The 15,126-nt window shown below is 42.3% G+C and overlaps 1 protein-coding gene and 1 pseudogene across 4 annotated transcripts in view; both read right to left on the bottom strand.

Moving 5' to 3' along the window:
* SRSF5 (serine and arginine rich splicing factor 5) overlaps positions 1 to 982 on the bottom strand; it is a 4,911-nt gene extending 3,929 nt beyond the window's left edge. Inside the window, exon 1 of one of the 4 annotated variants that reach the window (XM_015591963.2) lies at positions 817 to 982. The gene's annotated coding sequence lies outside the window, so the exon portion shown is untranslated. Of the gene's footprint in view, positions 1 to 51; positions 458 to 691 lie in introns of those variants that run through there. The other 3 variants (XM_006915163.3, XM_006915162.3, XM_006915164.3) reach the window with 3 other exon arrangements.
* Positions 983 to 6,795: 5,813 nt separating this feature from the next.
* On the bottom strand, positions 6,796 to 6,914 carry LOC112482485 (annotated as a pseudogene).
* Between the last annotated feature and the right edge of the window lie 8,212 nt (positions 6,915 to 15,126).

The raw sequence follows: 15,126 nt of genomic DNA, 5'->3' as shown, positions 1-15,126 counted from the left end.
ATGCCTGGTCAAGGGGTCAAAAACATAAACGACATAAAATAAAATGTTTACCGGGTGATGTTATAAACAAGATTGCCAAGAGTGCCTCTTATTAGGCCAGGTCCCTTGCAGACAAAATTAAAACTCGGCTCCCAACACGATCCTTCCCTGGGCCCAGAACGCAGCAACCGCAACGCCCACTGCCGCCTCTGGAACTGCGCAGCCTCACTCTCCCCGGCTCTTCTGGCCCCCTCCCATCTGCCGCAGTTAGGAAAGGCCGAGAAGTGCGGGTGGAGCCGGCCCCGCCCTCCGCAAGGCCAGCCCAATGGCGACGGGCCGAGCGCTTCGCCGCCTCCCAGGAGCGTCACAGCGGGTGGAAGCCGGATTCTCGCGACGCCACGGCCGCGCCTGCGCAGACGGCCACGGGCGGACGCTAGGCAGCCACAAAATGGCGGCGGTGGAGCCAGCCGAGGGGAGAGCCGCGCGAGCCAAACTCCCTTCCCCCTCCCCCGACTCCCCTGTTCCGGAGTCACGGTACCCGCCCGCAGAAAGCCCGAACCACACCCCGAGCAAAGCTCTCGGCCCACCACTCGAGGGGTTCGGCTAGTGAATAGGCCGGGAGAGGTGCACAACCCCTGTGGAAAAACGACCATAACCACGACCGCCCTTCCACCTTCACAACACCCAAAGGGAGACGTGCCCCAGCGCCCACCTCGAGTAAACTGCGCTCATTGGACGCCGTCCTCCGCAAAGAGAGCAGCCCTGGCCACTCGCGATCTGAGTGGCCATGAAGAAGCCTCGATCCGAGAAGCCATTCCCTCAAAGTGAGTCACTCACCTACCGGACAGGATCTTTGGCAGCTGAGACCCAAGAGAGGTCCGTAGTCTGCGACGGAGTCCTCTACCTCCCCGCAGACCAGGACACAACTCGCCTACGTCTGTCCACAACTGACGCACTTAGCTGATCCGGCGTTGCACAAAATGGAGGGCGCGCCTTTGCGTCACTTCCGGGACCGCCCATGGCACCGCCCCCTTGGATCTGAGGATGCAAGTGTCCGTGGGGCGGGGGGCCTTTTCACCGTGACCGCTCGAGCGACCATCGCCCGCGGTGGGCGGGGCCGAGGGGCGGGAACTGGCCTGGGCGCGGCTGTCCCGTCCCCGGTCCTGGAGGTTCAGCTGTAGATGAAGTTCGCTTCACCTATGCCCTAAAGTTCGGTTCATCGCTATCGCTCGCAAAAAGATACCCTAAGACAAATTACATTTCTTTTTTATCTAAATTTTTTAAAGATGCCCCAAAGAGTACTGGGTAAAAGAAACTCAGCTTTGCAAAAATATCTGGCCATCTCCGACCCTCTTGTTGCTTGCGATTTAAAGTTGCACGTTAGAGGACTCTCCTTGTTGAGCATTGAATATTCTACCCATACCACGGACTGGTGGTTTAGTTATAGTAAGAACACTAAGGAACTGCAGTATTTTTTTAAATGGAAGGTTTTTTGCATGATTAAATATTGAAATTGGGAGTGCAGCTAAGGCCATCTTGAATTGAGTCCAGAATGCAGATTTCTGCATTTCCACTACACTAGAACTGAACTGGCTAGAAGGTGTCAAGCTACTTTTAAGTCTCAACGATATTTGGTTGACCTTCCCTATTCAGGTTTCTGAAAGTCTACCATCCTTCAGAAACAATGTTATGTTTCTAAATTGGGCGTGAAATACAACCCACTGCATATTTTAACTCCACATTTTCCCAGTGAGATTGTCAGGCTTAGAAATTTAGGCTTAAAGATGAAATTTTCTTTTATTTAATTCTTTTAAGTGGAACCCTAGACACCCTATTTTTAAGAGATGCCCAGAATCTAGAGTTGCTTCTTTTAACTAGAGTTACACAGAAATAAAGTAGTTCAAGAAGGAGAGGAGCTCCTGGCCCTTACTATGACCTTCTCTTACCTCCCGGGCATTTAGGAGCTCTGGTTTCAGAACTTGGGTAGTTTGTATTTCATGCATTTTCATGTTTATTAAAGAGCCTCAGCAAGTCCACAGCAAAATTGTGCAGTTAGTTGTCTATTGTGTAGAGAATTAAGGATGGATTTAAAAGAAGATATATATTGGTTGCGTTAAAAGAAAACTTATTTTTAGCTGTTAGCCTGATAAACACAGGCATTTCACAATGCACAAATTGTCCCAAGCCAGTACTTTTTAAATTTGTTTGCTTTCTACATAGCGTTTTGACAACTGGTCTTCCGGTTATTTTCTACATTTTGTGTTGACTAAAGCACTGCTTGTGGTTTCACTCACTAAACATTTGTAATGTTTTATTTCTTTTATTAAAAGAAGATAAAGCAAATAGGGCCAACATTCAATAGTCATGAATTCTAGAAAGTGGGGACCATTGTCACAAGTAATGATGACATTAGTCTTTGAATTCTGAATTTTTTTTATTAATTTATTTTTTTGGTGACATTGTTTAACAAAATCCAGTAAGTTTCAAGTGTACAATTCAACAGTAAGGCATATATATATATATTACATTGTGTGTTCACTTCCCGTAGTTAGATTTTTTTCTGTCACCACATATTAGACCACTTTTACCCCATCTACCTCCCTCCTCCCCCCAGCCCCCACCCTCTGGTAACCACTAGTCTATTATCCATGTCCATAAGTCTCTGTTTGTTTGTTGCTTTTAGGTTTATATCCCATATATAAGTGATATCATGTGATTTGTAACTTTTTCTGTCTGGCTTGTTTTGCTTACCATGATTATCTCGAGGTCCATCCATGTCACAAATGGCTGTATTTCATCTCTTCTTATGGCTGAGTAATATTCCATTGTATATATGTACCACGGCTTCTTTAGCCAATCATCTATGGTACGACACTTCGGTTGCTTCCATGTCCTGTCCGCCGTGAACATCGGTGTGCAAATATCTTTTCAGATATGGGTTTTTAAGTCTTTGGGGGTAAAAACCCAGTAGAGGGATTGCTGAATCATATGGTAGATCAATTCTTAGATATTTGAGGAACCTCCATACTATTTTGCATAGTGGATGTACCAATTTGCAGTCCCACCAGCAGTGTATGAGGGTTCCTTTTTCTCTGCATCCTCTCCAACATTTGTTATTACTTGTCCTGTTGATTATAGCAATTCTAACAGGTGTGAAATGACATCTCATTGTGGTTTTGATTTGCACTTTTCCTAATAGCTAGCGATGTTGAGCATCTTTTCATATGTTTGTTGGCCATTTGTATGTCTTCTTGGGAGAAATGTTTATTCAGGTCCTCTGCCCATTTTTTAATTGGATTTTTTGTTGTTATTGAGTTGTATGAATTCTTTGTATATTTTGGATATTAAGCTCTTATCAGATGTTTCTTGCAAATATATTTCCCCATTCAGATGGATGTCTCTTTACCTTGTTGACGGTTTCCTTTGCTGTACAGCAGCATTTTAGTTTGATGTAGTCTCATTCATTTATTTTTGCTTTTACCCCCATTGCCTTTGAGGTCAAATTCATAAAATCCTCTTGAAGTCCAAGGTCCATGAGTTTAGTGCCTATGTTTTCTTCTATGCAATTTATTGAGTAAACATTATTTTTGCTGCAATGAGAGAAAGCAATATAGAAAAGGTTTTCTAGGGGTGAAAAAACGGGAATAATGCTGCTGTACACCATCAGAAAAGTTGCTGCCTTCAGCCCATGGTGTTATGATTTTCTTCAAGTCTGATTTTTTATAAAGCCTTTTCTGTTAATTTATTTACTGTTAAAAAGTTTATGATTTCCACAAAGGTAATTTTTCATTAGTATTGCCTAGTGACCTGATCTACTGTATTTTAAACTACTTCTGTTGCAATATTGTTTTTTTCTATGACAATCCCTAATAAGTTTCCCTACCAGATTGTTTAACATTATTTCTCCAGTAAACACAAACTCATCTTCCATGTGCAGAATTACTCTCCCTCCTATGTTATCCTATAATATTCTGGTATGCCCCTATAAGCCCTTCTCACTAACTTATAATAAAGATGTGTTATTCATGTTTTTGTTTTCCAGAAATGCCTAGCACAGAAAAGACTCAATATCCGTAGACCTAAATTTACATTAGCATTTTATTCAGGTCATTCACTTCCTATAGGAATGTTTCAATAAAATGGCTTGGCATCCTTTTCCTAAGACATCTAACTGAGGGGCAAATCTTTAGTAAAGGAAAAAAAATATAGAGAAATCACAGATTAAAATAAATACAAAATTTATTGGCCATGTCTTTTGGGGACTTTGAGCATAACTGTGGAATGTTTCATTCATCCCATTCTTGATTTCATCTAACTTAGGGGTCAACAAATTACAACCTGTGGGCCTAATCCAGCCTGACAGCTGTCTTTGTACACCCTGAAGATGGTTTTACATTTTTAAATGGGTAGGGGCTGGGGGCGAATCAAAAGTATATGAAATTCAAAAGTCATTATCCATCATTAAAGTTTTTTTGAAAACAGCCAATCCTTTTCATTTAATTATGGTCTATAGCTATTGTCCTGTGACAAAAGCAAGGCTGAGGAGTTGCAAAAGAGACCCACAAAAACTAAAATATTAACTTTCTGGCACTTTACAGAAAATATTTGCAAACCCCTGAACTAATCGCTTCCTAGATCCTAAACTATTCTGTGAATGCTTCATCCAACTCCCTTTGTCAGATAATAAAATAACAAGGAGGCAGGATTTGATCTTTAGTTCTAAATAGAGTTTATTTTATTCTAAGTATAAAACATAATTCTTATATCAAAAATGTTCAACAGGAAAAATATTTCAAAGATGAGAACACTCATGATCTCATCTCACCAAATCCACATGATTATATTTTGCTCTATTTCCTTCTTGTGGTTTTTGTCCTGAGTGTTTAATATATGTTTTTCAATTCAAAATACATCATCATTTTTAAAAACTTAGATATGAGAATGTAAAAGGCCAACCTTATTCCCTGAGGAATAACTATTTGGCTTTTTAAATAATTTCCCTTTCATATTTTTCTACAAGCACAATTGCATTTTCAAAATATGAATCATCCTCATATATTGAATTTAGTATCATGAGTTTTCTTATTCATGAAACTTAATCATGGGCATTTTCCATGTTTCTTTGTTTTAATATATTTATGCTCAAAGTGCATACTCAGATTTGTATCTGTTTTTCCACTTAACATGACACAACTACATGCCTAGGGAAAATACTCATTTTGACCAGCTATTTTGCTTCTCTGAAAATGTCCTAAATCTCACCAGATGCTTTAAAATTCCTATTCAAAACTCCCAACGCTAAGAAAAAACTGTTGCTTCCTTGATTCTAGCTAATAGTTCTAAAGATCTTTCAAAAGAATAAGTATCCTTAGCCTCTCTTGGAATTGTATATTTTTTTTTAAATGTTCAGTCTTGGCTCGGATTCACCCCTACATACCTATATGACTTCTTCCTATTTCTACTCCTGATTTTTTGTAGTTGTTTAATTTAGTGAGCAATAATTAAAATACCTGTGAACCCACTACTGTGATTTTAGTTCCTATATCAGTGTTTCTAAATACTAGCTATACACCAAAATCACCCAGGAAGTTTTTATAACACTTGCCTGGGGCCCTACTGGCAGAAATTCTGGTTTAATTGGTCTGGGGTGGAGCCCTCCTTGTTTGTTAGTAAGGGCTGCAGGTAATTCTAATATGCAGCCAGTATTTGAGGTGCTGACCTAGGTCTAGGAACTCACATATTTGTTCTCCATAAAATCTGTCATCTGGCTCCATGTTCCCTCCTCCAATACTCACGTCGAACTGTAATGGCTGGAGCCCTACTGGGAAGCAGATTCGCAACACAAATCATTCTAACATCAAAGTAAATTTAAATTCAGGGTACCTAAGCATATCATCCTTACTATCCTTCTTAATATTAACAGCTGCCATCTCTTGAACCACTGTTATGTGCCTGGAACTTGCTAAAGACATCACACAGATCATCTCAGTCCTCACATCAACTCTTCCATGTAGGTGTTACAGCATTTTTTAAATGAGGAAACTGAGGCTTAGGAGAATCTATTCTGCCCAAAGCATCCTACTTTCTGATTTTCCTGCCAAAGCCCTACTCACAAAAGCTTATAGCATGACCTTCATGTAATACCTTTCTGTGCATTAGGGTGACCTAGAAACAGGAAGCCCTTCTGCTGAGTTCCAGAGTCCTGACCACGAAGGCCAGAGAAGTTTGGGGTGAGGTAGGAATTAGAATAGGCAGGACATCTCTATGTAGGGAATGAACTGAAGGAGAAATGGGGCCATATCTTTAGAGAGAAGGGGCAAAGGAGGTTAACATAAGGGCTCCTGAGAGCATTTTCTTAGGCGGAAATAGAAAGTCATTCCCACTAATTCAGAATTTGTTTTAAAAACTTAGAAATTCTTTATAGGTACATAGCATAGTGCTGATTTGATGTCCGTTTGAGCTATGAATTGATGCCCAATTTAAATTCTAGCTTTAGCTGCTATTTTTGTCCCACTTTTTTTTTCTTTTATTAGGCGAGGCAACCCTTGGTTGATTGACCTCACATTCTGCAAGGACCTTGTCAGCTCACAATCTCTTATTTTTTTTTTTTTTTAAACGTCTAAGGTACATAGCATAGTGCTGATTTGATGTCCGTTTGAGCTATGAATTGATGCCCAATTTAAATTCTAGCTTTAGCTGCTATTTTTGTCTCACTTTTTTTTTCTTTTATTAGGCGAGGCAACCCTTGGTTGATTGACCTCACATTCTGCAAGGACCTTGTCAGCTTACAATCCCTTATTTTTTTTTTTTTTTAAACGCCTAAAGCACCTGGTCTTCTTGGGTGGTCTCCCATCCAAGTATTAACCAGACCCGACCCTGCTTAGCTTCTGAGATCAGATGGGATCGAGCTTGTTCAGGGTAGCATGGCCGTGGACTATTTTTGTCCCACTTTTACCTCTACTTTCAGTTATCCTCTAATTCAATGGTTCTTTAAAAGAATCATTTGGGCACTATTCCAAATGCAGATTCCCAGGGGTCTGAACATTTAACTGGCACACTAATTGGGGCCCCAATGATATTTTCCAAACAGACCTGCATTGTTTGGTTCACTCCTCCCTTTCTCACTATATCAGCAGCCATTCCCTGCTTTTCTCCTCTCTGGAGCAACCATTTCTCCTTCATTGTTAGCAGCTGTTAGTTATCTATTACTGTGTAACAAATTACCCCAAAATTTAGCAGCTTAAAAACACACTTATTATCTCTTAGTTTCTGTGAGTCAGGAATTCAGGAATGGCCTGGGTGGCTCTGGCTTAGAATCTCTCATAAAGCTGAAGTCAAGCTGTTGGCTGGGGCTTCAGTCTCATCTAAAGTCTCAACTGAGGGCATCTCCTTCCAAGCTCACTCATGTGACTATTGACAGGCCTCAGTTCCTTGTTGGCTGAAGACTTCAATTCCTTTCCATGTGGGCCTCTTCATAGGGCGCCTGCATGTCCTCACGAAATGGCAGCTGACTATCTCAAGAAAGAGTGATGAGTCTACACCCATGCCACTCTGAACGAGCCCGATCCTGTCTGAAGCTAAGCAGGGTCGGGCCTGGTTAGTACTTGAATGGGAGACCACCTAGGAAGACCAGGTGCTGTAGGCGTAAAAAATAAAAAATAAGGGATTGTAAGCTGACAAGGTCCTTACAATCTGTGAGGTCAACCAAGGGTTGCCTCGCCTGAAAAAAAAAAAGATGATGAGAGAAAAAACCCAAGAAGCAAGCTACAGTCTTTTTATAAACTGATCTTGGAAATGACCTACCATAATATATTAGTTTCCTAGGGCTGCTATCACAAAGTACCAAAAACTGGGTGGCTTAAAACAGTAAGAATGTATTACATCACTGTTCTGGGAGCTAGAACTCCCAAATCCAGGTGTCGGCAGGCCATGCTTCCTCTGACAGCTCTAGAAGAGGATTCTTCCTTGCCCCTTCCTAGTTTCCAGTGCTTGCCAGCGATCCTTGGTGTTCCTGGCTTGTAGATGTAGTCCTCCAGTCACACGGCCATCTTCTGTGTGTCTTTATCATCTTCCCTCTGCACATCTGCCTCTGCATTCATGTTCGTATTTCCCCTTTTTATAAGGACACCAGTCATATTGGATTAGGGCCCACCCAAATGAACTCTTTTTAACTTAATTACCTCTGTAAAGACCCTATTTTCTTAATAACATATCACGAAGTATTGGAGGTTAGGACTTCAACCTGGGAGGACACAATTCAACCTAAAGCACATAGCTTCTGCCATATGCTATTGGTCATACAGTCCAACCCTGGCACAATGTGGGAGAAAACTACACAGGCTGTGAAAACAGGAAGAGGAGATGATTGGGGGTTGTCTTGGAGGTTAACTACCCCAACGCTTCCTGCTTCACGTAGATAATAGAAATTATCAGGCCACCATTGCCTCAATTTCTCTCCCCTCTATTTTCAAATTACCCTGTACCATCACTCATCTTCTTCTCCTTGTCTGCCTCAGAAAAAGAAGTTCAATTTCTTTTTAAGGCTTCAGTTCTTCAAGCACGAGATCCCAGACATTATTCCATCAATTCTTTTCCTCTCTCCTTTTTTTTTTTTATTTCAAGTCTCACTCTTCCCTACCTCTTTAATGCTTAACTGCCAAACATGCTTACTTTCCTTCTTTAAAAAAAAAAAATCCTCCTACCTATGCCATTTTTCAAGCTTCCCCATCTACCTTTCCTAAGCCAACATATTTCTTAAAAGAGCAGGTAGTCTACACTCCAAGTTGCCCCTTTCTCAAACTCTCATTCATCTCCAGCCAGACTTCCACTCCACCTCTCCACTGAAACTGTTCTCACTGTTCATCATCAACCTAATTGCAAAATCCAGTGGCCTCTTTACAATTCACATTCTCCTTAATAAAACCTGCCATTCATCTTTCCCTTACTATATGTCAGGCATAGTGCTGGGAGCTTTGCATTTATTAGTCTGTTCAGCCCTTAATACAACTTTCTAAAGTCAGTTCATAGTCTCTTTTTTATTTTTTCAATACCTTAAAACCAATGCTCTAAGTCACACGGCCGGAAGCGGTGGAAACTTGAATCGAACCCAGTGTGTCTTTCCTAATTCTGTGCTTCTAAAGGATTTTCTTTCCAAAGTTATAGGAGTTACTCAAAGGGGGAATCAAAGGGGAGAAATTTTTGCATCACGGGTAAGTAACTTTACTTACATTTTTTCTCTGTGTTACAAAGCTGTGAGCTAGAATGTGAAAATAGATTCAGCATAAGCCATTACTATTAAGGACCAAAGTATCTAGCCTCCATAACATCCAGAGGCCAAATCACACAGGGGAAGCAGCTGAGCCTATCAACTAAGTGTGCAGGAGCTGGAATCGGATATGTGTTGGAATTTCAGGTCCAACACTTAGTATGGTAAGCTCCAGAGACTAAAATAGGGCCTGCCACATCACAGGCACTCCGACAATATTTGTTAAGGAGTGACTATCACTTTCAGCATGTTTCAGGACCTTTTAAGCCTCAGTTTCCTCATGTGAGAAATAGGTCAGTAATAGTACTTAATTCATACAGTTGTTATGAAGATTAAGCGAGGCAGTGCATGTAATGTATTTGATCCAGTGCCTGGTACACTCAACACTTTTCAGCTATAATGAGTACTATAGGTAGCCTGGTCTCTCCATTCAGAAAGGAAAAAAATCATAGTGAAGGTTAAGCTGCTGTAACAAAGAGAGCCAACAAGACAGTAACTGAAAGAACAAGGAAATTTCTTTCTCATGCCCCCAAATTTTCTGTTGGTAAAATAAAAAAGATTGAAACGTTTTGAAGACCAAACCATTCAAGAGATTTATAAAAGAGAGAGAAAGAACTGGACAAGGGCTATATCTACCCAAGAGTCACCCCCCAATGCTTGTTGTCCCCTACACCTACTCCACCCCAGAAGCTGTTAGGAACTGGGGACTGACCAATTACTGGGCTCTTTTCATCTTTAGTACCAAAAGGGAAGCTTCAATAGTAAGAACTCCCTACAGAAATTTATAACAGAGCCATTGTGGTGGGGTACACATACTCCCAGATAAAGACACCCCCGACCCCCCACCACCAGATCAGCCCCAATCCTGGAACTTGTTCCTTCTCTTAAACAACAATTAGCGTCAAGACACACAGGACCAATCCAGTGAACAACACCTGATATCCTATCTGTTTGATAGTTCAAAGTACCCACAAGTAGGCCAGTTTAGTCCAGAAGAATGGCTTCCTCTTAGATGGAGAGTCATGGAAGGGAATGGGAAGCCTACCATGTGTTCTTCCTGATCATTGTTCCTCAAATAAAATGTCCTGTTTTAAGAGCTTGGATACTGAGTATTTAATTCAAACAGCCATGGCTTGAGTGAAGGAGAACTGGAGTAAGCTCTTCTGCTGGTGCCATTAGGCAATCCTACTGGGCTCTGTGGAGATCTGGTTAAATCCAGCAAGGTACTGCTAGGAATCCAGAGCTGCAGAACCTTGGAGCCTAATGGAAAACCAATGGCCAGGAAAGGCCCAGCATCTCCAGCACTAGCACGTGAGACCTGGTATAGCTTCTGTGTCTAGGTCTGGGGTTTCCAGGCTATCTTGATTAGACTGACTGTCGTCTCTACTTCCTGATTAAGGTTCATGTGCTTCCAGCCAAGGACCCTCTTCAAAACAGTAGAGCATATGATATAAATAGGTGAGTGTTGCTCAAAATGGAAGCAAGAAAAGAAGAGCCTAGAGGTGGAGACAGAGAAGTTCTTAGTGGGCCTCGTGTTAATGAGCTTAGATTCTGTTAAGATTTCTTGCCATATAAAGAGTCCTAACTGATTTTGCCCACCATCTTCCCAACAGTCTTCCCCCTCTAAAACGTAATCTGAGCATGCTATCTTCTTGCATAAAACCTTGCAACATCCACTAGACACAAACCGGCTTGTACAGTACATCACTTGCATAACAGAGTGAAATGCTCCCGTCTCTCTGACTCCACCTTGTTCAGGCCTGCTTTGTTCCCATGGCCTTCAGGCTAATACCTCCTGCTTTAGACAAGCTAATAGAGGAATTCTGCTTGGGGCTTGAGTTTTTACAAAAGCAGCCTCTCCCATTTATCCTTCCTTTGACATAAAAGAAGCCTAACCTCTGTACTTAAGATGGACTTGAGAAATTGCTATGGCCCATATCTTCTCAGTTGGCATCTTCTTGATCAATGAATCTTTCCTTAATCCAAACTCTGACATTTTGAGTTTTGGCCCTTCGAAGCACTGAGCACATGAACTTTGTACTGGTAACACTTGGGCTGGCTGATCAATGCTGCAATATTGCGATGTTTAAGGAAATATATATTTGGTCATTTAGATGGTCAAAACATATTTCTCATATATATGTGGTCTCCATCCACAGTTCTAGACTCATAGCTCCCCAAACCCTTGGAACTTCCTGAGTGTTGAGAGTGACAAAGATGTCTTTTGTTATGTGAGTGAGATGACTTTTAGAAGCACCTAAGGATAGGAGCTGCTTGCCAGGAGAACCAACCTTGTGATTAGAGGGTTGGAACTTTCAGTCCTCCCCCAACCTCCAGGGAGGGGAGAGGGGCTGCAGGTTGAATCAATTGCCAAAGGCCAATGATTTAATCAGGCCTGTGTAACAAAGCCTCCGAAACACCCAGGAGGACTGAGTTGGAAGAGCTTCCTGGTTGGTGAACTGGTGGAGATGCAGGGAGGGTGGTGTGCCCGGAGAAGGCACGGAAGCTCTGCGCCCTTTCCCCACACCTTGCCCTATGCCTCTCTTTCATCTAGCTGTTCCTGAGTTACAGCCTTTTACAATTAACAAGTGATCTAATAACATGTTTCTCTGAATTCTGTAAGCCATTCTAACAAATTAATTGAACCCAAGAAGGGGTTTGTGGGAACCTCTGATTTACAGCCAGTTGGTCAGAAGCACAGGTAAGAGCCTGGGCTTAGGGCTGGCATCTGAAGTGTGTGTGGGGGCAGGGAGGGCAGTCTTGTAGGACTGAATTCTTAACCTGTGGAATCTGATGCTATCTATCTCCAGGTAGATAGTATCAGAATTGAGTTGAATTCTTGGGTACCCTACCGGAGTCCGAGGACTGTTTGCTGGTGTGTGGGGAATACCGCCCCCACTCCCACACACGCACATACACATGCATTAGGATCAGGTCTCAGAACACCACTTAAGTGCCCACTCTTAGTTCTTGGTGAGTGGCACATCCTGTCCTCATGTTTAAACTCTCTCAGCGGCTATATTTCTGCTGCCTGAAGCTACCCCATAGCCATCACTGACTCACCATGGGTTAACGAGATTCCCTCTACTCCAGGAATTTGGAGTTGTGAACTGAGAGACCCAACACTGAGGCATCTTAATGTTCGCATGCCAGAAGGAAGTTGGCTTCCCAGTCTGTGACTGAAGTACTCAGAGCTTCCCTCATTTTGGCACCTCTTGAAACTGGGCCATTCAAACCTCCTGAATCTCATGAGATGCTCCAGCACCTTCCTTCCACTAATTTTCCTCTTTTTGCTTAAGTCAGCTCAAGTTGGCTTCTGTAATGAGAGCAAAATAGCTTAACATACATTATCCAGTGTAAGCAACAAAAGATGGGTTTATATCAAGGATTCAAAAGTGTCTCCTGAAATCTAAGGGCAAGAATGTGCCCAGGCTTTAGAAGGAGTCTGGAAACAGAAAGTGGGAGCTATGAAGAACTCAGGGATATAGTCTCCCTCTCTCCTCTCTGTTTTGTTTTGGTTTTGTTTTATTTAACTTACTCTCTCCCTAGAGCCTGGCTTTCCCTGATTCTTGATCCATATGGCAGAAGATGGCGATATCATGTCACCAAGTTTCTACATATCCTCCAGCCAAAAGCAGATCCCAGAATGAGAATAAAACCTCTTAGTCACAATTCCAAATTCCCTGGTGTGGAAAATCTGATTAGCACAGTTTGGGTGAGGTGTCTATCTTGATCCAACCAGAGGGGATGAAGTCACACGGTACAAACTCAGCTGTTGGAGAACCACCTCATAGATGAGGAGGAAGTTTAAGAAGATCACTGTAAACTAGACTGACACCCTAAATATTGAATAAATGAGCAGCTCAACTTCAAAATGGCCCAGTCTGCCCTAGATCCAACTTACAACCACCAACCACCCTCCCACTGGAGCAGGCCAAACCGGCTTATCTGTGTTCCTACACTAGGCTCTGCTCTGGCAAAAACATAAGAAACCACCTTATCTGCCTGACTCATGCCTGTTTTCCTCATTATGTCTAACATCAGAAGATTCCCTAATAATTACCTACTGTATCCTGTAACATTCAGGAATAATTAGAGGCCTACTATGTGCTAAATACTGTGTAAGGGGTTTCATAGGCTTATCTCATTTGACCTACTAATAACCCTAAGATGGGTATCGCTAACCCTATTCTATGGAAGAAGAATTATGTTCCAAGAAGTATAGTTCCCAAGTTCAATAACTATTAGTGACTGTGCAGGATTCAAACTCAAGCTTTGCTGAACCCAAAGCCCATCTGCTCTTTTCACAGCCTAGGTCAATTCCAGTGTGGAAAGGAAGGGTGGAAATAGTGGAGTCATGTGCCTTGGAAAGCAGCTGCTGAAACTGAAACTGAGTTCGGGCTGAGGAGGTAGACACTGTGGGCATCCTGCTTAGGTTCTGAGGCTCTGACACTGACTCCCCACAGTCCTAACCTGGCACACTGCCTTGCCGACCCAACCTGCCCCAGGAAAACAGGGCTAACAGAGAGCAGAGTGACATGACAGTAACAACAGGTCTTGAGATTCTGTACGGTGATTTACCTTCTGAATCGCAAAGTATTGTATGGGCATTGCCTGTCCCAGGAAGATTTAAAAGCTAAGCTGAATGTAGGGCAACCACCAATAATAATAGCTTACATTTACTGAGTGTGTACTGTTCCTGACGTTGTACTCAGTACTTCGTGTGCATTAAATCGCTTAAACCTCAAAACAAAAATGTTTGTGTAAGAGGAGACTGAGGCTTAGAAAGTAGTTTCTAAAGGGCACACAACAAGAAAGCGTTTGAACTCCAGCCATTTGTCTCAAAAGAGCTCAAACTTTTACTACCGTGACAAATAAATAAATAAATAAATATTGGACAAATAAATAAATATTGGATACGTACTGAAGAAAAACTTCAGGACGTACCCAGAGAAGTTTAACCGAAAAGAACTTGTCACTCCAGAGGGAGGATGAGACCAAGGAGCCATTTTCTCATGAGAGGGGCACCAGTAGAATGACAAGGCAGCTCCAGGTGTGATGGGTCATGAGAAGCACCCTGATGAGGTGAGCACCCCATCGCCAGTCAGTTGAGGTTACCCTCACATCAAGTTCTAAGCTGCAGCAGGTGCTCTGCCTGGCTCGCCTGTGCATGAATGTGTGTGAACCCCTGGGGGACACGCCAAAGCTTTCCGAGGGATATCTGGACATTAAATTCCATTTTAATGAACTCACCTGCCATTCTGGATCCTTGTCATACTCAGTGTGGGCTCCTATAATCAGATGCCATAAGCTGGGTGTCTTATCAACAGTAAAATTTATTTCTCACAGTTCTGGAGTGTGGGAAGTCCAAGATCAAGCTGGTAGCAGATTCAATGTTGGATGAGAGCTCACTTCCTTGTTCAAAGACTGCATCTTTTCACTGTGCCCTCACCTAACAAAAAGGGTTAGAGTTCACTGAAGTCTCCTTAGAGACTTCACTTCCCTAAGGAGACTATCACTTCCCTAAGGTCCCACCTCCAAATATCATCTCACTGGGGGGTCAGGATCTCAACTTTTGAATTTGGGGGGGATGCAAATATGCAGTCCATAACAATTCTTCGTTTCAATCTGAACTCTTTCCTAAGATGCCCCTTGGCCCAGGCATCTCCTTTCTAATAATCCCTATCCCACTAGACAAAGATTTGGGATGGGGGAGAGGTCACCTTTCTTTTGTCCAGTGGAGGAGGAACACCTCGGAGGGACCAAACAAAGGAATAATTAGAAATATTAGGTAGGTATCAAGAAAGCCAATATGTCTGATGACAGGATAACAAATTCTTTTGAAAAATCAATTGGCTTCCAGTCCTTGGCTTTCAACTCAT

Source organism: Pteropus alecto, unplaced genomic scaffold (assembly GCF_000325575.1).
Source record: "Pteropus alecto unplaced genomic scaffold, ASM32557v1 scaffold276, whole genome shotgun sequence".
Lineage (NCBI taxonomy): Eukaryota > Metazoa > Chordata > Mammalia > Chiroptera > Pteropodidae > Pteropus > Pteropus alecto.
Note: the sequence above shows the minus strand (reverse complement) of the source record. Positions and strands in the feature narration are given on the sequence as shown.